Here is a 25836-nt window from a genome sequence, read left to right as displayed (position 1 = left end):
TAGGCCAAGAGGACTCTCATAAATCTTTCAGGTGTTTTTTTCTAAAGGTTGGCAAATCCCAGTTTAATTTTAGGGAAAGAAAGAAAAACAAAATCTGTTGAGTCTGGAATTCATGTCCATGGTACGCTTGAAAGTAGGTACTAAGCATTCTTCATCTTTGAGAAAAGCCAAAAAAAAAGAGGGGTGGGGCAGGCATCATGATGCCTGAGTCAATATATACAGAATTATTTCAAGTTTTTTCATTGACAAGCATTTCTGTTTATTATACAATGAAACGGATACCTGGTTTTACTTTTCTAAATCCAGAGAGCTTATGGGTTATTCTGAACAGAGTCAATTATTACATTACAATAATCTAATGACAATATAGCATCACTACAGTAATAGTTGTAGACTAAGATTAAATATAGAGGCTAAATTCTGTACCTTAAGCAGTTTGGGAATCTCTGTCATTGATTATTTTAGGTGATGAAGGTATTACTTAATAAACCGTCAAATGAGCACACTAAACAGAAAATGTGTAATTACTTACATAATACACTGCAGCATCATTAAGGTAATTCTGTTAATATCATACATCGGGGGGGTAAACAGAACCAACACCCCAAATGTATAGAAACTTCCAAAAAACTTAACATACTTCTAAAAGGTAACTAGTGCCAAGAAAGAATCCAATTCATTCATTATACTCGTGATGTTATCAGCAATTTTCATTTTTGTGATTTGGTAGTGAAGCACGGAAAAGTGAAGAACAGGAAAAATATTCCGACATGTGAACATTTAATTAATTCAATTTATTGCAAAAGCATAAACTAGGGTGTATTAGTACCAGGTTCTGACCCTGGCAAGCTGAGGTCCATGGGGTCACAAAGAGTCAGACATGACTTAGCAACTGAACAACAACAAGTACCGGGTGCTGGGTTAAGGGAAGGCTATTAGAGATGGAGGAAGCAACATCTAGTCATCTGGGAACTCACAGCAGACAAATGCCATCTCACTGCAGTGATGTGATGAGAGCTCGCACATCAAAGTGCTGGGAGGACCCAGGGAAGGGAGTCCCCACCTCCTCCTAAAGTGTCAGGGAGGCTTCTCAGAGAAGGTGGTGCTTGTACTTGGTCTTAAATAATAAGCGTTTTCAGGCCAACAAGTTCAAGGGCTTGGCTGGAAGATGCTGACCTTGGGAGAGATGCGTCAGAATGGTGGGGCCAGGGGAAGGAGGGTGGCTGGTGGCAGAGAGTTTAGGAAAAACAGAGACAATGTTTCTGTGTTTTGCAGTGGAAGACATGAGCTACAAGGCTGGCCAGAATCATCCAGGATGCTAGGGGTGCATAAAAGATACAGCAATCAAGCCCTGAGGAAGCATGGGTCAATGTTGGCAACAGAGTTCTGGAGAAACCTCAATTTTTTTCTGACATTAATCATCAGTGGAAGAGGCTCCAAACACCTCTTTATACATCTGCCTAATCCAAAGCTGCTGAGTTGAGTCCTAGGCTAAGGGAAGCTCATTCCTCATCCTTGTAGCTCACAGTCTGTGACCACATTTCTGGGCCCATAGAAGGTGGTAGGGGACAGGGTAAGTGGCAGAGTGTCATTTTAAAGAAGCCTGCCTTAATAAATTCTCATCACCAACAAAAGCTTATGGGTCTAGGAGAATGCAGTCACCAAAGCACCCTGAGTGGGTTTTTCTCATCAGGCAAGCTGCTTGAGAGTCCCTTAGACAGCAAGGAGATCAAACCAATTAATCCGAAAGGAAATCAACCCTGAGTATTCATTGGAAGGATTGATGCTGAACCTGAAACTCCAATACTTTGGCCACCTGAAGCAAAGAGGTGACTCAATGGCAAAGACCCTGAGGCTGGGAAAGACTGCGGGCAGGAGGAGAAAGGGGTGACAGAGGATGAGATGGTTGGATAGCATCACTGACTCAGTGGACATGAGTTTGAGCAAAGTCCAGGAGAGAGTGAAGGACAGAGGAGCCTGGCTTGAATGCCCAATGTGCTGCAATCCATGGGGTTACAAGGAGCCGGACACAACTTAGCAACAGAACAACAAGCATTATCCCAAAAGATGGAGCCTGTATTTCTACAAGAAGCCACAGTTTAGGTGACAAGGTGCGGAAAAGCCTAAAGATGCAACTCCTTTTTAATTTTAAATTTGAAATAACATATAGCCTTATGCACTATCCAAAAATTAGTAGATAAACATGTTTCTCACAGGTTCATCAGAACACCACTTTGAACTTGTTTAGGAATTTTTGCACACAGGTATAAGAGATGATGTTCTAAGACACGTGCAAGCTCACAGACAGCAGCTCCTTACCATTAAAACGCGGGTGACACTCTGCTTCCAGAGTTGTCGCCTGCCGATCCTAAACATCCCAGCAATCTGTTCAGCTCACAGGCTCTTTCAGAATGATCTTCTAGCTCCTGGGGGACCAATTCATCATCCAACAGGCTTTCAGATGAAAAGTCTTTTGGAGGACCAGAAGTTCACATGTTTACGTGTCCAATTTGCATGTATTATGAACCATAAACGGAATAAAAATTAAAACCTATACTTGAATTCAAGTTTTCCTTCTAGACGCTCTCTGCCTTGGCCTCTCCTCTCTTCCAAAGCCCTGTGTTGTTAGGGCAATACTGTTTACACACTATACAGTTGAACCATGTCTCCCATTCATGCTTATCAACCTATCAATGCATTTGAACAGCTGGGTTGCAACACAACCGCTGAGGTTCATTTAATTCTAGACACTTCCCAACAGTAAGCTTGAAGTCAACAGAGATATTTGAATCATTTCTTTGAACAGTGAGTAACTTTAAACCATATCAAAACAGAAAACAGAGAAGCCACAGCTCTGAATCAGTTGCACAAGACATTCAGTCCATCTTTGTCTAAACAACTTTTGTGTGCTCGATTAACTGCCAGGCTTGTGACTAATTGTGATTGTCAGGTAGGCTAATTGTAAGCCAATGGAGCCATTTTCTCCCCATAAAAAACAAGCCTACTTCATATGCAAATAGCAAATGATGTCCATAAATTACTTGCACTCACAGAGCTGTACTTACAAATAAACCAAGGTTATTTATTCTCTGTGACTAAAGATCTTGATCATCCTTGCTGTAAAGACATGATGGGGAATCACAGCCAACGTGATCTGAGAAGTCTAGTAGGTGTGATTTCTCTTGTCAAGATAAATAAATGGCAGGACATTTAAGGTTGGACATGTTGAATCCAGGTTTTAGTCCTTAAAGTTCAAGTTTCAGGAACTCAAATCCAGTCAGGTCATCCAAGGATAAATTGGGAACCAGGGGACCCTTCCTACCAAGATCTTGCTAATTACTCTCACATGAGACCCAGCTGAAAGCCAGCATGCTAATTTGGTATTGATACCTACTGCTAATTTGGATGTCAGTTTGGTACCTGAACTTGGGAGATTCACTTCAATAGCCAACATTAGGGAAGGGGCCTCCATACATAGCTTCCCAGGTAGCTCAGTGGTAGAGAATCCGCCTGCAATGCAGGAGACGAAAAAGACACGGGTTCGTTCCCCAGGTTGGGAAAATCCCCTGGAGAAGGAAATGGCAACCCACTCCAGTATTCTTGTCGGGAAAATTCTATGGACAGAGGAGCCTGGTAGGCTACAGTCCATGGGGCCACAAAGAGTTGGACACGATTGAGCAACCGAGCAGTGATTTCATTCCATGTGGGGAGTTAACAGAGAGACAGCACTTAGACCTAAATACTGTTTGGTAAACAAAGCACTAGAGACTTCCCTGGTGGTCCAGTGGCTAAGACTCCACCTCCCAATGCAGGGTACTGGGGTTCCATCTCTGGTCAGAGAACTAGATCCTATATGCCCCAACTAAGAATTGGCATGCTGCAACAAAGATTGAAGATCCTGCATGCTGCCCAATCAATAAATAAATGTTTTTAAAAAAGAAACACATACACAAAAAACACAGGAAGTTAAAGTTGGTTTACGGGATAGTTTCTTAGTCAGCCTCTGGGTATAGGCAAGCAACTGTTTTCTGTCCTAACCATGAACAAAGACAGTATTTAGACTAGCCCTCATTCTCCTCTGTGCCAGGATGAAAGGTCAAATCGCAGTATTTTCTCATCCTCCTTGCTCGGGATCTAAGTATCAGTCCCAAGAATCCTCTGTCAACACATGACCTCAGGACAGAGATGAAATTCACTATGTCACCGTTTATCTTTCATTAGTTACATTGAAATCGCAGCTTCCCTAATGGTATTTTAGGCACCATCGTCATTTCATCAGCAGCTCATTTATTAATACAAGAATCTCTCTTGGGAAGAGTTACTTTCTGGGCAGATTTCCACAGATGGCTGATGGCATTCATCCTGGCTTTGGCAGGCATCACCTTGGCTCTCTCGAGGCCCCGAAGTAAACTGCAGTCTTTCAGCCTCTGGGGCTGAATTTCAGCCTCAAGACAGTAGGTGTCTTAAGGAATCCCCTTGAGTGAAGGAGGTTCACTGAGACTTGTCATCAAGTAGCACAAATGAGGGGCTTTCCTGGAAGCTCAGTCGGTAAAGAACCTGCCTGCAATGCAAGAGACCGGGGTTTGATCCCTGGGTTGAGAGGATCCCCTGCAGAAGGAAATGGCAACTCACTCCAGTACTTTTGCCTGGGAAATCCCATGGACAGAGGAGCCTGGTGGGCTACAGTCCACGAGGTCTCAAGTTCAGTTCACTCACTCAGTCATGTCCAACTCTTTGCCACCCCATGGACTGCAGCATGCCAGGCTTCCCTGCCCATCACCAACTCCCGGAGCTTACTCAAACTCATGTCCATTGAGTTGATGATGCCATCCAACCATTTCGTCCTCTGTCATTCCCCTTCTCCTCCCACCTTCAATCATTCCCAGCATCAGGGTCTTTTTAAATAAGTCGTTTCTTCGCATCAGGTGGCCAAAGTATTGGAGTTTCAGCTTCAGCATCAGTCCTTCCAATGAACATACAGGACTGATCTCCTTTAGGAAGGACTGGTTGGATCTCCTTGCAGTCCAAGGAACTCTCAAGAGTCTTCTCCAACACCACAGTTCAAAAGCATCAGTTCTTCAGTGCTCAGCACAATTTAGCAACTAAACCACTACTACAGCACAAACCAATCAAAGCACAAGCATGCATCTGACCCCCTGCCGCCTAATTGCCAGCCAACAATAGAGTCGGTTTCTGGTCATTGGAGAAAGGCATCAAACCCCGCTCAGAGGGAGACTCGGGTGAGTTTTCCTGTGAGTACTTTCTACCAGGCAATGGCTTCAGCAAGTGAGACACCTCTTCGTTTTTGTTTTTCAGTCACATCCAGCTTTCTGCCACCGCGCGGACTGCAGCATGCCAGGCTCCTCTGTCCTCCACTCTCTCCCAGAATTTGCCCAGATTCATGTCCACTGAGCTAGTGATGCCGTCCAACCATCTTATCCGCTGCCACCCCTTTCTCCTTTTGCCCCCTCCTCCTACAGGAACTTTTAAGCTGAGGAGTCCTCCAGTCCCATCTTTATGGGCCATTGTTCCAAGCTGAGTATATTGACCATTTCACAAATCTCAAGTCAGACATAATGAGAATACAAGAGTGGACAATGAACTTCATATAGGCAGGAGACTTCATCCAGAAATCCAAGTACCTTCAGGCAAGGTTTAAAGTTTCACCTTCATTCATTCACTCACTCTTCATTCAGCAAATGTGAGTACTTTTTATAGGACCAGGCACTGTACTATGTATTAAGCATAGAGCAGCTAATTAAAACACATGCTTGGGACTTCCCTGGCGGTCCAGTGGTTATGAATCGGCCTTGCAATTCAGGGAGACAGGTTCGATCCCTGGTCAGGGAACTAGATCTTGCATGCTGCAGAGGAACTAAGCCCCAATGCCACAACTACTGAGCCCTCGTGCTCCAGAGCCCATGTACCACAACAAAAGATCACACGTGATGCAACAAAGGTCTCGTGGGCCAGTGATTATGTAAGACTAAGACCCAAAACAGCCAAGTAAATAAATTAATTTAATTTTAAAAATCACACTTAATCAAACACTAAAAAAAAAATGTTCATTGTAAAATGCATAATTATTTTAGAGGACCTCCAAAGAGAAAAATAAAACACTGCCAATTACACTTAAAAACAACGTCAATTTTAAGCTGCATTCTGAATTCACAGACATTAAAATGTAAAACATGTAGATCTCAGAAGCAACGAAAAGCCAACATGCCGGCCTTCACTGGGGGAAGATGTGAAATAAACAACATACAAATGTATACATAATTATAAATAAAACATGATTACAAATTGTGGAAAGTGCCATAAAAAAGGAAATCTTGATGCAAGCTTCACTTGGATCTGTGTTCTAAATTACTGCCATTTGTAATTAAATTTCAAAGTGTGAAATTTCCTGAACTCATTGCTAAATCAGGAAGAATTACCTACTTTGAGCCTTGCAGCCCTGTAGGTACAACCTACTGTGGTAGAGTAACAAAGTGCAAGCTCTGGGGTCAGACACACGCATGCTGTGAGCAGGCTAAGTTGCTTCAGCCATGTCTGACCCTGCGTGACCCTATGGACTGCAGCCTGTCCATGAGATTCTGTCCGCAAGGTTCTCCAGGAAAGAATACTGAAGTGGATTGCCATTTCTTTCTCTAGGGACTCTTCCCACCCCAGGGATTGAACCCACGTCTCTTACATCTCCTGCATTGGTAGGTGGGTTCTTTACCACTAGCGCCAACTGGGTCAGACACACCTGGGTTTAAATCCCAGATTGGCTCTCTTTCAGCTATATGACATCAGAGCTTTTGTTTCCTAAATTATGTATTAGAAATAAACCCACCTGCCTAACAGACTTGTGATTATGTAAAATTCCTGGATCCTCACAGGTACCTAACACATGAAAATTATGATAATATTTTTTATTTGCAAAAAAAAAGTTATGACTACTATTAGTAACAATACCAACATAGGGATGAATTCCCAAGGAATTTAACCCAACACATAAATTTCAGTGTAGAGCTGCTTCAAAATTTTGCTCTTGATTTCCCAATATATCCCAAGAGAAAGAGTAGATCCAGGTTTTAACGGTTACCATCTACACATTTTTCACAGATTTCTGCTTCTAAATGTCTCAGTGAGGCCCAGCAGAATTAAATACATTCATCAGTTTAATGGCCTTGTAAACAATGATACAAGGGGGCAGCATAGAAAATGGTAAGTGGAATGAGAAAGTGCCATATCTCAATCCATTCTGAGTAGCACATTTTTCTGTTCTTTTTACCATATTGAAATTGGTCACATCTGCTATTCACTTTTAACTGTTGGTTGACAGAAATCATGGCCAGAGTTTGCACAGACTCAGTTGTCACTCCAGGTGTCAGGATAAGGCCACTGGAGCACCTCGACAACAGTCAACAAACTACTGAAAATCCCTCTGAGGGAGGAACGTGTGTCCTGGTTGTTTTCTGAAACTCTTCCACTGACATCTTCTGGGAAGATCAAGAAAACACCCACATCACAACTTACAGAATACATGACAGGAGATGGAAAGAAAACCCCAGGAGAGTCAGACCCTCGATGAGAAGCAGCTTTGGAAATTTCTTAACCAATTCATTACATTTATATTTGTATAGATGCACAAGAGTGACATATGATTTTTCTAAATCTAGGTTTAATCAAACCAGTCAATCCTAAAGGAAATCAACCCTGAATATTCATTGGAAAGATTCATGTTGAAGATGAAACTTCAATATTTTGGCCACCTGATGCAAAGAGCTGACTCATTGGAAAAGACCCTGATGCTGGGAAAGATTGAAGGCAGGAGGAGAAGGGGACAACAGAGGATGAGATGGTTGGATGGCATCACCGACTTGATGGACATGAGTTTGAGCAAGCTTGGAGAGTTGGTGATGGACAGGGAAGCCTGGCCTGCTACAGTCCATGGGGTCGCAAAGAATCGGACATGACCGAGTGACTAAACAACAACAACAAATGTTTAAGTCTATGTTCAGTTAATTAAGTTGAATAAAGAGCTTTTTCAATTAAAAAAAATTCTAGAAAGCAGTGTAGCCTAGATTAAACAACAGTTGTTTTTCTATCTTAGTGGTTAAGGAAACAGTGGTGTGTCTTATATCTGATGATGGCTGAGATCAGACGAAATACAGTATAGTGATACCTAATGATCAAAGACAACTTCTTGGAGAAGGTAGATTCAAGTCAAGCTCTGAAGAAGAGTAAGATTTAAATAAGAAGATGTAAGGGCATAACATACAAGGAAAGTATCACCAGCAAAGCACAGAGGTTGGATTTCAAAAGAAAGCCTTTCTGGTGCTACAGTTGTACAGAAATATGCGTGATTAATCTCTGAAGAATATGTGAGGCTGAACTGCGGGTGTCAACCTATGGTAGGTGGTCCTCACCGGCATTAGGGAGTCACTGAAGAATAAGCTGATTAAAATCTTGATTAGGAAGCTTATGCTGTGTCTACGGCCATACCACCCTGAATGCGCCCGATCTCGTCTGATCTCGGAAGCTAAGCAGGGTCGGGCCTGGTTAGTACTCGGATGGGAGGAAGCTTATGCTGAAGAATGGGAGGAAAAGAAGATTGCAGTCAGAATCCTAGGCATGAGGAAATAAAGGATTTAATAAGGGAGTGGAGACAGTGGTCACCTGATCCACTCAAAAGCAAACAAGCTAACGGACCTCCTCAACAGTCCAGTGGCTAAGATTCCACTCCTTCAATGCAGGGGCACAGGTTCACTTCTTGGTGGGGGAACTAAGACCCCACATGAAGCATGGCACTGGCCAAAAACAAACAAGCTAGATAAAAAGAGGCAAGTTCTTTTATCCCATCCACCATGTTGCCACCCCTAAGCTACGCCCATATAGAAGTCCTGGTTGAAGAAGAGGGGAGAAACAGATAGATAGAACTTGACAACTGGTAATGGGGGATTCCATGGTGATTGGAATTTGTCCAAGGTGATACCATGCAGTGTTAAGCTTGGTAAAGTGAAGAATAACTCAACAGGAATGGAAGAATCTAGAGAAGGAGTGCATGTTGGAGAAAAGAATACTAAAGAAATGGAAATAAAGTTCTGATTCTTTGCTTTTCCTATTGGTCTTTCATCTTCAAAACATAAAGGTCAGTATGCTTGTGCTTGGTCGTTCAGTTGTGTCCGACCCTTTGCAACCCTCTGGACCTGCCAGGCTCCTCTGTCCATGGGATTCTCCAGGCAAGAATACTGGCGTGGGTTGCCATTTCCTCCTCCAGGGGATCTTCCTGACCCAGGGATTGAGCCAGTGACTCCAGCATTGGCAGGCAGATTTTTTACCACTGAACCGGGAAGCCCAAGAATACTGGCATGGGTAGCCTATCCCTTCTCCAGGGGATCTTCCCGACCAAGGTCAGTATATGTGAGACCAAGAACATCCAGTATCTTTCTCTTTACTTCTAAATTCATAAAAGAAAGAAAAAACTCACAATTAAAATAAAGACAACTAATCATATGTGGATTCAATAAGTACCTTAGCTGTCTTCCCTCAAAAAAATTTTTGAAAACTTTAATTAAGTGGTGCAGGATGCTGGTTTTGCTATGATTGCCATGAGTTCAAAATGTACAGCAAAAGCTAAAAAAGATGCATAAGTTTTCTGCAGCCTCATCTGCCAACACTCAAAAGAGGAAGGGAGAAACACAATTGAAATCCCAAAGAACAATACAGAAAGCTGATGCATTTAGAGTAAAGTATCCACTAAACAGAACACCCATGGTTCCACAGGTATAGACTGGAAGACTAGAGATGCTCAGTGTTAATGCTCATTCCAGATGCTATTTTGTATGGTACCTTTTGAGCAGAAAGTGTAAGAATTGGGAATTTTTGTGCAACCTTCTGATTTCTTGTCTTTCCTCTGGTAACACTTCAGTGCATTCATAGAAACAGCATTGTCCTGGCTTTGGGAAGCCACGTTTTCAGTGTTGACACCCAAATACTGGTTGAGTGTACGATGTTAATAAACCAGCTGCCACTCCAATCCCAGCCCATAAACAACAGGAAGTAGGTGACCAGATGATCTTACAGGCACCATCCTGTAAGCATCTAAGCAAGACACAGGAAGTGAGTGATCTCTGTCACTTGCATCCCAAGCACACAGCATCTTAAAGTAATCAAAACATTATCTTCACATGAATTTTTCGAGTACAATCTTACAACATGGCAAACAAAACACTGGAAAATTATGATATCACTGGAATCATCTGAAATGAGGTTGATGACTTTAACTTTGCAGGGCTGTGACATCTTTGATAATATTGTTTTCCCATAGAAATTTTTTCCCATTCTAGATGCCCAATCTTGAACAAATGATGTTCCCAGGACCATGACACTTGTTGTGTATAAAGCTATGGTGCTTTCAATGGACTACCCTCAGCCATGAAAAAGAATGAAATAATGCCATTTGCAACAATATGGATGGACTTGGAGATTATCATACTCTAGGTGAAGTCAGTCCGAAAGACAAAGACAATTACCATATGGTATCACTAATATGTGGAATCTAAAAAAGTGATACAAGTGGAATTTATTTACAAAACAGAAATAGACTCACAGACAGAAAAACCAACTTATGGTTACCAAAAGGGGGAAGGGGAGATGGATAAATTAGGAGCCTGGAATTAAAATAAATATACTACTATATATAAAATAGATAGCCAACAAGTACCTATGGTATAGCACAGGTAACTATACTCAGTATCTTAAAATAACCTATAAAGGAAAAGAAACTAAAAGAGAATAGATAGATACGTATATGTATAACTGAATCACTTTGCTGTTCCCCTGAAACTAACACAACATTGTAAATCAACTATATTCAAAAAAACTTTAACAAAAATTAAGTTGTAGTGTTTTTTAAGATTCTCCTCCCAAACCTAAACACAAGCTGAGGGGCTCCAAGTGAAGATATGAAAATCAAATTTTAGGTGCAAATCACAGAATTCATGGTAGTCAAGTCCATCCAGTATTCTGCTCTGCGGTCAGCTACTTAGCCTGGTTATAATTTTTTCATATTAGTACCTTCCGGATCATATTGCCTCATTCAGTTACCCCATTCGCTCTTTATTTAAGACCAAAATTTTGGCACTATTTCTCACACCATTGAGAAAAACAACACTTCTTTAATTAGCATCTTGTTTGTAGTTATAATCTAAAAGATAAGCAACAGCTTGGGAATGATCCTATGCCTTAATTACATGTTCTTTCCGAAATGCAAGGTCCAAACAATAAGACAAGTATTAACTAGAGAGATGTGAAAAGAATCCTTATTTCTTTAATAATTTTTATGTATCTATTTATGTTTTTTAGCTGTGCTGGGTCTTCACTGCTGCGTGGGCTCTTCTCCAGTTGCAGAGAGTGGGGGCTACTCTCAAGCTGTGGTGGGGGGCTCCTCATCGCTGTAGCTTTCCTTGTGATGGAGCACGGGTTCTTGGGCGCGGGCTTCAGTACTTGCAGCTCGTCAGCTCCGTCGCTGTGGTGCACAGGCTTGGTTGCTCCGAGGCATGTGGGATCTTCTTGCTTCAGGAATCAAACCCATGTCTCCTGCATTGGCAGGCAGATTCTTTACCACTGAGCCACCAGGGAAGCCCAAGAATCCTTATTAATGGGATAGTTCTTGCTTTGTGAAAGCTGTAGATACAAATGATCTTGACCTTTATGTTACCTGTCTGTTGCTACTGTTCCACACATGGGCTTTCTAAGGCGCTGAGGCATGATCCTTTTCCCAAACATAAAGCAACAGAAACGTCAATTCATATTCCATCTTTTTTGGTTCTGATTTAGTTTATCAGGTATTTATTTAGGAGGAAACTATCTTTCCTTACATAAGTCTGATAATGAAGATGCCAAGATCTGGTTCTGAAAATGACGATGTCAAGGACCAGTGAGTAACACTGAGACATGAGTGTTATTTCCACATCCCCCATCCACCAGCTCCCGCTGATCCCACCAGCCCTGCAGGAAGCCAACGTAAGAGCAGCAGAAATGAGGGTCAGGGGCCCAAGGGTCACTGGAGGACCATTCTGAGGCTGCTCTGCCGTTACCACAGCTGTGCTTATTTAACAGGGAAAGAAGAAAGTAGAGAGTCAGCTTCACAAACAAACATCAGAATTCTTACGGAATCCTGCATCTCTCTGCTTTTCTCTTGTGCTAAAATGTCATGAAATGGTAATCTCAAAATCTTGTCCCTTGCCTCCAGAGAATAAAGTCAGTCAAACGGCATTCAGTGTAAAAATCAAATCTTATTATCAGGGATGATCAGTTGATTCACTCAAGAGACATCTAAAGGCAGCAAAGAACAACATCCCAGGCTTCAGAAGCACATTACTTAGACACCATCATGGGGAACTTCCCGGCGTATGATAGCATGACTTTGCAAACCCTTTTAATATGATATTTAAGGGAATGGCTACCCACTTCACTATCCTTGCCTGGAGAATTTCATGGACAGAGGAGCTTGACAGGCTACAGTCCATGGGGTTGCAGATAGGCAGACATGACTGAGCAACTAACACTATCATAAACAAAAACCCGTGAAAATAACCAAGACATATTTATAAACTTGGTGGTTAGCACTCACATCCATGCCAAGGGGTCTGGTAGGAAAGTGATGCATTGATTCACGAGGCAGAAAAACTTTTGATTACAAGAATGTGATCAGATACAGAAAATCTATTTATCTGAAACCAAGCAGTGATTTCTAGAAAGAATGTTCTGTCTCTCTTTGAAAAGGTTAAGGATAAACTTGGGGAGATATCAAAGGAAGATATGTCCAGTCAGAGCCAAGAATGATCACTTCAGAAAGAAAGCAGCTGATGGAAGGTCAGAGTTCAAGGGGAGGCTCAGATGCTTTGCTTTTGGTGACCTCTGACCTCCACCAATACCACTGCAAACTCTGAGATCAGGGATGGATCTGTCCACATCACAGCTATATATCTGGATTTTTGCACTGCCCATTAAGTGAATGAAGAACATATGTACACCTATGGCTGATTCATGGTGATGTATGGCAGAAACCAACACAACATTGTAAAGCAATTATCCTCCAATTTAAAAAGAAATTAATTAAAAATAATTGTAAATTCATTTTATTGCTAACAAACTAAATTATAAAATTGCTATGCAGATCAAATGTTCTTCCAAAACTTCTTTAAGATGAGTGTCAATGCTTACCTCTTACCAAAACCAGCATTACAACTTTTCTGACAGAGCAGGGACACCCAATATTAATCTTTATATGTATACACACATAACACACACACACACACACACATATGGTTCCTATCCATAGAGTCAAAGCTATGGTTTTTCTGGGAGTCATGTACAGATGTGAGTTGGACCATAAAGAAGGCTGAGTGCTGAAGAATTGATGCTTTTGAACTGTGGTGCTGGAAAAAGACTCTTGAGAGTCCCTTGGACTGGAAGGAGAACAAACCAGTCCATCCTAAAGGAAATCAGTCCTGAATACTCATTGGAAGGACTGATGCTAAAGGTGAAGCTCCAGTACTTTGGCCACCTGATGGGAAGAGCTGACTCACTGGAAAAAAAAAAAACACTGATGCTGGGAAAGACTTGAGGGCAGGAGGAGAAGGGGGCGACAGAGGATGAGAGGTTTGGATGGCATCATTGACACAATGGACATGAGTTTGAGCAAACTCCAGGAAAAAGTGAAGGACAGGGAAGCCTAGCATGCTGCAGTCCATGGGGCTGTAAAGAGTTGGACATGACCTAGAGACTGAACAACAACATATACATACGATCCTATCGCAAGTACACTTAACAGTGCTTTACAATGCAGTATCCCGTTCCGGCTACTTAATTGCCAGTTCCCTGATTTTCCATCAATTATTAACCTCTCCACTGAAAACAGCTGACACTGGGCCTTGTATTCAAAGGCAGAGCCCAGGTAGATTCAAATATTCAAGTGAAATGGAACCATTAATTACATAAATAAACTCTCATTGATTAAGTTCCATTATTATGGGGACATAAATGTACAAAGTATGAAAACATGAAGGCTCAAATAAGGCAAATATTTTGAAAATGTAGCCCTTAACTGATAATTTAGCATTTGACATGAAATTAATCTGAACAATTAATTTCTTTGGATTGTTTTAACTTTCAAACATGACATCATGAAAAATACAGGATTATTGTTTAAAAGGAACCAAAGATACAGAGAAAGACTCTAAAGAATAAAGCTAGGTTGTATAATTCCTCTCCTATTTCCATATTTTAGGTGTGATTTATATATTTTAAGAAAATGTTTTAGTCTAGATCATTAATCTCATCAAAGTCAACTACTGTTATGTTTATTGAGCTTCATGGATACATCCACCATGATGTTATTCAGGTATAAGATACAAAGAGTTTATAATCTAGCAAAGGAGACAAAACCACAATTAGTCAATAATAAAGCACTAAGTTGTGAGAATCTGTCAAAGTTTATTGGAATCCAGCCTACAATATCAAGTTGTATATCAAAAATAAACCCTTAATATTCAATAAGGTTTAAAAGATAAGAAAACTTTTCATGAAACTCAGTTTTGAAATTAGCCTAAATCACTTAAAGTAGGAACCACAGGATACCTAAAAACCAAAGGAAAAAATTAAAAAGCTCTAAGAAAGTCTGTACCATTTTCCTTTCCTGTGTTAGTTGTTCAATTGTGTCCAACTCTTTGTAACCCCATGGACTGCAGCCCGCCAGGCTCCTCTGTCCATGGAATTCTCCAGGCAAGAATACTGGAGCGGATTGCCATTTTCTCCTCCAGGGGATCTTCCTGACCCACGGATCAAACCCAGGTCTCCTCCACTGTAGGCAAATTCCTTACCATCTGAGTCACCAGGGAAGCAGAATATAAAGATGTTCTTACAGTAAGTGTTCTCAAAGTAAGCTACAGTGAGCCAGGAGAAAATACTTTCTGCTTTTCCACTTCCTTCCTCCCCCTCTACCAAAACAAAGCTTTAACATTTGAATCTCCTCCCAGAGAAAATTCTAGAAGGAAGACACTGTCTCCCTGTTCCCCATGAAGTCACTCCAGCATTCATATCACTGTCAATTTCCTGAGTGAGGCCCATCCCACCTTGTACATCTAGGCCTTCCTCATTCTCTTAACCTTCCCATCTGCTTCAGTCGCCCTCCTTTCTTACCCTAAAGCCTAAAGGAAAATGATCTCTCAAGCAAATCTCACATCATCACCAATTTTCCTGCCATCCTGAGCATCATTTTGAAGCAAATCAGGATCACACCATCAAACTAAAGACTTAGGCAGACCACAGGCACATTGCTTGACAAGTGGGTTTTTCAGCCAAACAACAGAATGAAGAAAACATGTTGTGCCAAAAAGCTTATTACATTATAATAACAAAGCACAGGAAAACAAAATTGAAGGTGTTAATTCATTGTGTGATGCAGAGCAATAGGAGAAAATCTATTGCTTTTCTAATCCAGAAAATGCACAGAGCTGAAAACAGCAATCTCCTAGGAGCAAAAGCAAGGCAATTATGACTAAAAGAACCACAGTTGAAGGTAATTTTCCTCCAAACGGTTATCCTCATTGGGGAATTACATGTGTACTTTTTAAAAATAAATAAATAAAAGAAAATTAATGAAATGGAAAACATTTTTTAAGTCCCCAAAGTTTGTCCTAGAGAAAGTCTTCTAAATGGTAAGCATTCTATCAGACTTTTCCTCTAATTAGCTCTATTTGACACTTACAGTAATCCCAGGTGGCACTAGAGGTAAAGAACCCGCCTGCCAATGCAGGAGATGTAAAAGTTCAATCCCTGCATCAGGAAGGTTCCCTGGAAGAGGACATGGCAACCCACTGCAGTATTCTTGCCTGGAGAATCCCATGGACAGAGCGGCCTGGCAGCCTACAGTCCACGGGGTTGCAAAGAGAGGAACACAACTGAAGTGACTTAGCACCCACACAACTCTCACAGAGATTAAATCTCATTAAAATCAGGTCCAAACTCTCATTTAAATATACCTATTTTATTCTGATATATATGGAAAAGCAAAGGGGAGGGGAGGTTCTGGCCAAAATGTGCAACAGTGAAGAAAGAAGAGCTTCAAGCCACCTCCTGCTCTTTCCTACAAACCTCATCCTTGTGCAAGGACATCAACCATTGCCCACTCAGGAAATGGGGGTCCATGTTCTTCTCCAGACATACTTTCAGAATCTGTCTGAAATCCACTCCCATCCTGGGCAGGTCAAAGTCCTATTCATGTGTCCAGGGTATGTCCCCATGTCCCTTCCTCTGTTTTATCCTTTCTGAATCTCAGGGTTCCCTTCTTTGAAATTCTATTGCTCACTCTTTAACTCAAATGGTTTTCATCCTGAATATTAATTACACTTTAGAAATATAAATTGTGCTAGGATATTTTCAGAAGTGAAGATTTTGAATATTGTGAATCACACAGCATCTCACACATAAGTGATCATTTTTAAATTAACCTATAGTCTATATGCATCCAAGGTGGCACTAACGGTAAAGACACCTGCTAATGCAGGAGACGTTAGAGACTCTGGTTCAATCCCTGGGGCAGGAAGATCCACTGGAAAAAGGCATGGGCGACCCACTCCAGTATTCTTGCCTGGGAAATTCTATGGACAGAGGAGTCTGGCAGGCGACAGTCCATAGTGGCACAGAGAGTCCAACATGATTGAAGTGACTTAACACGCACACACACGTAGTGTATATAGTAATAAACCAAAAATGATATTTCTTTCTGTTAAGTCGTACCTCTATTTTTTTAGCCCTCTTGAAGGTGTTGTTTTTCATGCCCCTGTTGTTCTCATCCTTGCTGTTGTTTTCCTGTTTTAATGTGTTGCGTTGGTAGTGATAGTGTTATTTGGAGTATGTGACAGAAGGAAGCATTGATAAACGTGAAAGGCAAATTCCAGCCCCTCCTGTGTCCGTTTTCTTCCTCTTTCTGTGTCCTTAATTAAATAGAGGACATATACTCACTTATTCTGCATTTCTACTTTCCTTAATTAGCCTAGACTGAAGCTTAAGGATTACATGACAATCAACTCAAACATTTCTTTCTGGCACTGAAATATACAAACAGGTGTTTTTTTTTATTATTATCATTTTACTGAGAGATTATCAAATGGGATAGAATTGCAAACTGGAATTTTGTGAACTGAATTATTCATTAGAGTGAATTTCAATATACTAAGCATCAACTTACCATTGCTTCGAGCCATCCACTAAGGTTTACAAATATTTTCCTTACGGGGAATTGCTGTTGCAATATTTTTGCAGTAGGGGAATGTCAAGTTGGTAAAACTCCACTATTAATAATGGATTCATAGATGCATGAAAGGAGCTTCGTGCCTGCAATCAACAGGTTTAGGCTTACCAGGCTTTTTTTTCTTTTCTTTTTAAAAAGAAATCCTCAGAATTCCAGTTACAAGATTTACGGCATTTCAGTCTTATGCCCTATAAAATCTTATGTTCGAAGGTTAATAAAATGAGATTAATCCAGAGATACTACATGTTGGGTTCTTTTCTTTTTTCCTTTCAAGCACAGTATGTTAGATGATGCTGCCTAAACTGTGGAGAGATGTGGAAACAGCCAGCCACTAGTGGAGGTTAGCTGCCATCCAGCGGCTGGAAGTGAAATTCACCCAAACCTGATGAGTTTGGAATTTTCCCTGCCTGATGAGCTAAGGAACTGCAGAACGGAGCTGTGCATCCAAAGTACATCAAAGACTCAATAATTTACATTTACTGTCTAGTTTTTACATAAAGACCACAATGACGGGGGAAATTATAGAATGCTATAATGGAACTGAAGCCAAAGTCTCCTTCTTTATAATTCTACATCATAAGAAGTATCTTTTTGTTCAAATTGTTTCCCTTTCAAAAATTCCCAATTTAGAAACTTTGTCTCTCTATGTCATATGAACCAAACTAAACAATGAAATGATTATCAGTGATAAAACAGATTTGACTACATGCAAGGTAGCACATTGAAGAGGTAAAAATTTTTATATCAATCTCTAAAGAAGAAAACCTTGCAAATATATCCATAGAGTGATCTCAATATTTATACAAGTACATAGTGAATTCACCGTGAACGAGTCCTAACACTTTCTCTTATGTAAAATGTAGTACCATTCTCTTATTTAAAACCTCCAACCTCTTTTAAACAATTACAATACTAAGGTTTTTAAATACAGATTTTACACTGATTTATTCTAAAAATGATGCACATTTATTGTGAAAATGTAAAAAAAAAAAATCACAATAATCTGAGCACTATTACAGTCTGTTTTTACAAGAAATGCTCTACCATCTCCCTTTTCTTTAAAAAAAATTATTTTATATGCACATACATATATATATATATACACCCACATAAACACATATATGTATATGCATATATGTTAGTCAGTTGTATATGACTCTCTGTGGCCAGATGGACTGTAGCCTACCAGGCTCCCCTGTCCGTGGAATTCTCTAGGCAAGAATACTGGAGTATTCTGTATTTTTACTCAGTACTAGAGTGGGTAGCCATTCCCTTCTACAGTGGATCTTCCCAACCCAGGAATTGAACTCATGTCTCCTGCATTGCAGGCAGATTTTCTACCATCTGGGTCACCAGGGAAGCTCTTTATGCATCTGTACATCCTGATATTTAGTCTACAAGATATCATGAAAATGTTCTCATATTACAGAATATTCTTTTTAGGCTGGTTCCAATTTTTTTACTGTTAGGAACAACAATATAATGAATAGGTCTGTGGTCAAATCCTTGTATAGATCTCTGCTTATTTACTTTAATAAATTATTAGAAAATATTATTCCTTAAAATTATATCCATTGGTTTGTGTATTCATTTTGTTTCATCTTTGTATGATAGATAAGAAATGGCTGTTATCTCATTGCTGGTTTAATGTGCAAGTCTAACAATCATGAAGCTAAATATTCTTAAGTACTTATTGGCCATTTGCAGTGTGGTTGTGAATTGCCTATTCATGTCCTTTCCTATATTTTTCCTAGTGATTCTCTTTCTATTGATTTGCAATTGCTCCTTTAAGATTGGATAAAGATATTGTACACATACAGAAAATGAGCCGCTTCGATATTACTATCATACAAATAGAATTAAAGACAAAAGTCTTAAAGATTTGTACCAAGATAAGCATTTTATGTGTAGATCACAAAAACTGTGGAAAATTCTGAAAGAGATGGGAATACCAGACAACCTTATCTGCCTCCTGAGAAACCTGTAAGCAGGTTAAGAAGCAACAGTTAGAACTGGACATGGAACAACAGACTGCTTCAAAATTGGGAAAGGAGTACATCAAGGCTGTATATTGTCACCCTGCTTATTTACCTTATATGCAAAGTACATCATGCAAAATGCTGGGCTGGATGAAGCATAAGCTGGAATCAAGATTGACAGGAGAAATATGAATAACCTCAGATATGCAGATGACACCACCATTATGGCAGAAAGCGAACAGGAAATAAAGAGCCTCTTGATGAAAGTAAAAGAGGAGAGTGAAAAAGCTGGTTTAAAACTCAACTTTCAAAAAACAAAGATCATGGCGTCTGATCCCTTCACTTCATGGCAAATAGATGGGGAAACAATGGAAACAGTGGCAGACTTTATTTTCTTGGGCTCTAAAATCACTGCAGATGGTGACTGCAGCCATAAAATTAAAAGAATGCTTGCTCCTTGGAAGAAAAGCTATGGCAAACCTAGACAGTGTATTAAAAAGCAGAGACATTACTTTGCCAACAAAAGTCTGTCTAGTCAACACTATGGTTTTTCCAGTAGTTATATATGGATGTGAGAGTTGGACCATAAAGAAAGATGAGCGCCGAAGAATTGATGCTTTTGCTCTGTGGTGTTGGAGAAGACTTCTGAGAGTCCCTTGGACTGCAAGGAGATCAAACCAGTCCATCCTAAAGGAAATCAGTCCTGAATATTCATTGAAAGGACTGATGTTGAAGCTGAAGCTCCAGTACTTTGGCCACCTGATGTGAAGACCTGACTCATTAGAAGGAAGGATTGAAGGTGGGAGGAGACGGGGATGACAGAGGATGAGACGGTTGGATGGCATCACCGACTCAACAGACATGACTTTGAGTAAACTCCGGGAGTTGGTGATGGACAGGGAGGCCTGGCATGCTGCAGTCCATGGGGTCACAAAGAGTCAAGACACTACTGAGTGACTGAACTACTGAAACATTTTATATTTATAAAAAGTATAATCCACTATGAGTGTATGGTAGCTGTGTACTAAAAAACAGTCCTAAAGTAAAATAAGCAAAACCTGTTAGAAAACCAGGCAACATTAACAGAAAAACCATAATAAAGAGATGTTCTAATAGAATGCCTTAATAGAAATACGTTATACCTTATACTCCCCTAATAACATCAGTCTTTTAAAGTACTATAAATGGTCAACAAAATTAATCATTTATTAGAACACAGAAACTACAAAAGTCACAACTGATAACAATAATGTTGTAAATAGGAAATTAATCATGAAGGAATTTTAGGTCTCTCAACTGCTTTAAAGTTTAGAAAAGCTTCTTTTAAATTACTACTAGATCCTTGCAGAACTCCAAACTGCAAAGAGGCCATTTGGAATGTAATAAGTCCCACTAAAGACACCAGAGGACTGAAAAACAGAGAGATGTAAGAGAATGCAATCACTCCCTGCATCCCCCAGGCACGTAGGACAGAGAAAGTTAGGAGGGGATGCCCTAGTCAGGCTGAGTTGGCCAAACCACCCCCCATGCAGGGACAGGGCTCTGCCTCTTCATGCCTGGAGGGCAGGTCTTTTCAGAGACCACAAGTCCTTGGAGCCCACAAGTGCTTAGGAGAAGAGATGGGGCAAAAGAGGCATCCAGGGCACAGAGAACAGGTGAGAACTGGAGGTGATATTACCACCTGAAGTCTCCTTATTCATTCTTTACCTGGTTTCTCAGCTCCACTTTCTGGAATTCTAGATGTGCTTTATCAAAATTCCTCATTCCGCTCTCTAGGAAAGGAGCCCCCAAACCTGGACTCACCACATGCTACAGTTGAATACAAAGATCAGAGTAGAAAATAGGGGCTCAAAAGAGGAAACATAGTCAGAAAGGTAAAGTGACTTGTCAGAAGCCTGTGGACAGAGTGTCCATGTCCAGAACAGAGCATCATAAGTCCTCTTTTTAAGATGCTTCTCCCATTATTTCTACTAATCCTTGACTCTCAACTCCTTTGCCAGCTGACTCACAACTTACCTCCTCCAGGAAAGCTGACCCGATTGACACTGACCCCGAGTACTCCTCTACAGCTAAGTCGATTCTTGAAGACTTTACTATTTGTATCTGTTTATGTTTTACTTTGAATTCAAAGCATGTGGCAATACATAGATTTTTTTTCTATAACAGATAAGTACCTGAATTCCTTTGTATGAATGGAATATTAGAACATCAAATAATATTTTCTAACTTATATGTCATCATTTAAGTTTTTCACAGAAAAAGTGAATCCAAGAAATAACAAAAATAAAATGTTTTGATTCCTTGACAGAAACCACTACAATATTGTAAATTAATTAGCCTCCAACTAATAAAAATAAATGGAAAAAAAAGAAAGCTATAAGTTGGTAATAAAACAGTCAATATGCTTAAATTTTAATATTACAAAACATTTGTGTTTTTCAAGATACTTTTTGAATTGCAAGAAACAGAAAACACTCATAAACACAGGTATTAATAAGAAACTTCAATGGACACTTGTTTAAAATGACAAGACAGATTTTATTCAAGCTACTGCAGTAAGGAAGCAAGATTTCAGTATAGAATGAGCTTAACTCTAAATATAGGAATGGGTAGCTGGCAGTTTATAGGCAATAGTCAGGGGTCACTGGATAGAAAATTCATTAGATATACAGGGTGGGGGATTCTTTCTATGCTGGCTTAGCAAGATTCTTGCTAAAACTGGGCTTTCCAGGCCAAACCCTGGGCCAGGAATGAGGCAGAGTCACAAAGAGGGCTCAGAGGAGCCTGACAAAAGTTTGGTCAAGGGCACAGTCTTTGTCAGAGGTAATGGGAGTTTAAGAACAAAGGAACAAATGAAAAACTGTCTCAGCAGCCGCTTGGCCAGCCTCCCAGAGAAATGCCACATCCATCACAGTGGCTCTGGTAGCGCATCCATCACGTCAGTGGTCAGACCCCAGAGCAGGGAGCCCACGTGTTCTGCCATTTTGATGACATCACAACCTTCTTCTTCTCCTTATGTTTCAACTGTTCCAATTACTCCTTGGATCAGCCAGAACTCCTGGTTGCAGACAACTAGAATCAACTCTTAATAAATGACAGAAAAGGAATCTATCAGAATAATTTAAAACATACAGAGGATAGACAGGAAGACTAGATGATCAGGCTGAGAAATTAGATGGGAACCAAGAGATGCTGGAGGTCAAATATCAGCCAAGATATGTTACCTATGTGACACAGTCTCCAGAGGTCCCCTGACTCTCACTCTGCCTCAGGTACCACCACAAATAGGTTCTAAATACCCTTGACCTTGTATTGCTTCCCCCAGATTTCAAGTCCCAAACTAGGGCACCTGACTGAAGGCCCTGAGCCAAGGCAGTGGCCACAGGAATGAAGATGAGACAGAACTGACAGAGCCTGGTGGCTGAGTAGAAGTGGAGAATAAGACAATCTGAAGGAGATACTAAAATTTCTCATTTGAACAATGTAGTAAATGGTAAAGCTATTATCTGAGATAAGAAATCAGTGAAGATGAGTAGTTTGGAGGAGAAATTGATGAGCTTCACTTGGGGGCATATTGAATTTGAGGTCTCTAAAAAAATATTCACGTGGAAGGAAATGTTCCAGTGAAAATTGGGAAATGTAAATCTGTGTTTCATAAAAGAAATAGGGGCTTAACGATATGGATCTAAGAGTCATCAGCATAAAAACCATAGTGATGTAAATTAGTTCCCCCAAGAAGAAGGTAAAAAGTGAGACTAGAGATGACGCAGGGCATGGGGACAGTGAGATTCAGTGTGTGAGCTGAGGGAAGGGAACAGATGAGAGAAACTGAGAACAGTCAGAAAGGTAGCAGGAAAGCCAAGAGAGAGGAATGTACTGGAACTCAGAGCAAAAAAAAGTTTCAAGGAAAGAATAAGGAGCCAAGAGTGTTAAAGCTCAAACCAAATGTTCCCCAACACAGGACTAGTTTGAATAAACTATGACCTAGCCATACAATGGTGTGAAGAGGTATGGGGAGACCTCTATATCCTGCTGTGTCTGATCTTGCAGACGTGGGTAAGAAAAGCACAGGGCAGAGCAGTGTGTTGTATGCCACTTTCAGTGTAAAAAGAAGGAAATGCACAAGTGCATGCATGCACATGTATTTGCTTACATTTTTAAATCAAACTATGGAAGAATAAGCCAAAAACCTAAAATCAAAAAGTTACCTATCGGGGAGGAGAGAACAATAAAAAAACTAGAACTCTCTAGTGCTCACTCACTTTGGCAGTACACATGTTAAAACTGGAACAATACCAAGAAGATTAGCATGGCCCCTGCACAAGAATGACATACAAATTCATGAAGTGTTGCATGTTTTTAAACTACAAGATACTAATGAAAGAAAAGATGACACAAACAAATGGAGAGTTAAACAATGCTCTTGGTTTCAAAGAGTCAATATAGTGAAAATGACTATACTACACAAAGCAACCTACAGATTCAATGCAATCTCTATAAAATTACCAATGGAATTTTTCACAGAATTTGAACAAAAAAAATTTACAATTCATGTGGAAACACAAAAGACCCCAAATAGCCAAAGTAATCTTGAGAAAGAAAAACAGAGTTGGAGAAATCGGGCTCCCTGACTTCAGACTAAACCACAAAGCTACAGTAAGCAAGAAGGGATGGTACTGGCACAAAACCCAAAAAAGACAGAAAGACAAAAAAGACAGAAAGCCCAGAGATAAACTCATGCACCTATGGTCACAGGTGACCGTAGGAAGCACCTTTGTCTATGACAAAGGAGGCAAGAAGATACAATAGAGAAAAGACAGTCTCTTTAATAATAAGTGGTGCTGGGAAAACTGGACAGTTGATGTAAAAGAATGAAATTAGATACTATCTAAGCCCATATACAAAAATAAACTCAAAATGGATTAAAGATCTAAATATAAGATTGGATACTATAAAACCCTTAAAGGAAAACATAGGCAGAACACCCTTTGACATATATTGCTGCAAGATCTTTTTTTAATCCACCTCCTAGAATAATGAAAATAAAAACAAAAATAAACAAATGGGATCTAAATAAAATAAAAGTCTCTGCACAGCAAAGGAAACCATGAACAAAAGAAAAAGGACAACCCCGAGAATGAGAGAAAATATTGCAAATGAAGCAATTGACAAAGGATTAATCTCCAAAATATACAAAAAGCTCATGCATCTCAATATCAAAAAACAAATAACACAATCAAAAAATGGGCAAAAGATGTAAACAGACATTTACCCAAAGACATACGATAGCCAAAAATCACATGAAAAGGTGCCTAACATCGCTAATTATTAGAGAAGCACAAATCAAAACTACAGTCAGGTATCACCTTGCATCGGTCAGAATCAGTTCAGCTCAGTTCAGTCGCTCAGTCATGTCCAACTCTTTGCAACCCCATGAATCACAGCATGCCAGGTCACCCTGTCCATCACCAACTCACAGAGTCTACCCAAACCCATGTCCATCGAGTCGGTGATGCCATCCAGCCATCTCATCCTCTGTCATCCCCTTCTCCTCCTGCCCTCAATCCTTCCCAGCATCAGGGTCTTTTCCAATGAGTCAACTCTTCACATGAGGTGGCCAAAGTACTGGAGTTTCAGCTTTAGCATCAGTCCTTCCAATGAGTATTCAGGACTGATCTCATTTAGGATGGACTGGTTGGATCTCCTTGCAGTCCAAGGGACTCTCAAGAGTCTTCTCCAACACCATAGTTCAAAAGCATCAATTTTTCAGAATAGCTATCCTCAAAAAAATCTACTAACTATAGATGCTAGAGAGGGTGTGGAGCAAAGAGAACCCTCCTACAGTGTTGGTGGGAATATAAATTGAGACAGCCAGTTTACAGAATGGAGGTTCATTAAAAAACTAAAAATAGAACTACCACATGACCCAGCAATGCTACTCCTGGGCATATACTCAGAGAAAAACCATAATTCAAAAAAGATACATGCACCTCAATGTTCACTGCAGCACTATTTGCAATGGCCAGGACATGGAAGCAACCTAAATGTCCATCAACAGAGGAATGGATAAAGAAGATGTAGTATGCATATTCAGTGTAATGTTACTCAGCCATTAAAAAGAATTCATTTGAATCAGTTCTAATGAGATGGATGAAACTGGAGCCCATTATACAGAGTGAAGTAAGCAAGAAAGATAAAGACCAATACAGTATACTAACGCATATATATGGAATTTAAAAAGATGGTAACGATAACCCAATATGCAAAACAGAAAAAGTGACACAGATGTACAGAGCAGAATTTGGGACTCTATGGGAGAAGGCAAGGGCGGGATGTTCTGAGAGAATAGCATTGAAACAAGTATACTATCAAGTGTGGAACAGATCAGCAGCCTAGGTTGGATGCATGAGACAAGTGCTCAGGGCTGGTGCACTGGGAAGACCCAGAGGGATGGGGTGGGGAGGGAGGTGGGAGGGGGGATCGGGATGGGGAACACATGGAAATCCATGGCTGATTCATGTCAACGTATGGCAAAAACTACTACAATAT

The 25836-nt window shown here is 40.3% G+C and overlaps 1 protein-coding gene and 1 non-coding gene across 2 annotated transcripts in view; one reads left to right on the top strand and one right to left on the bottom strand.

Annotated features, from left to right (window-relative positions):
- DNAH5 (dynein axonemal heavy chain 5) overlaps positions 1-25836 on the bottom strand; it is a 314041-nt gene that overhangs the window by 258506 nt on the left and 29699 nt on the right. The window lies entirely within an intron of this gene.
- Positions 23538-23648, top strand: LOC133046922 (U6 spliceosomal RNA). The gene has a single exon (XR_009690616.1). It is a non-coding gene; the product is annotated as a U6 spliceosomal RNA (small nuclear RNA).

This window comes from Dama dama, chromosome 25, assembly GCF_033118175.1.
Source record: "Dama dama isolate Ldn47 chromosome 25, ASM3311817v1, whole genome shotgun sequence".
NCBI classification, from domain to species: Eukaryota; Metazoa; Chordata; class Mammalia; order Artiodactyla; family Cervidae; genus Dama; species Dama dama.
The sequence above is the reverse complement of the archived record's forward strand: the minus strand, read 5'-3'. Positions and strand labels throughout refer to the sequence as shown.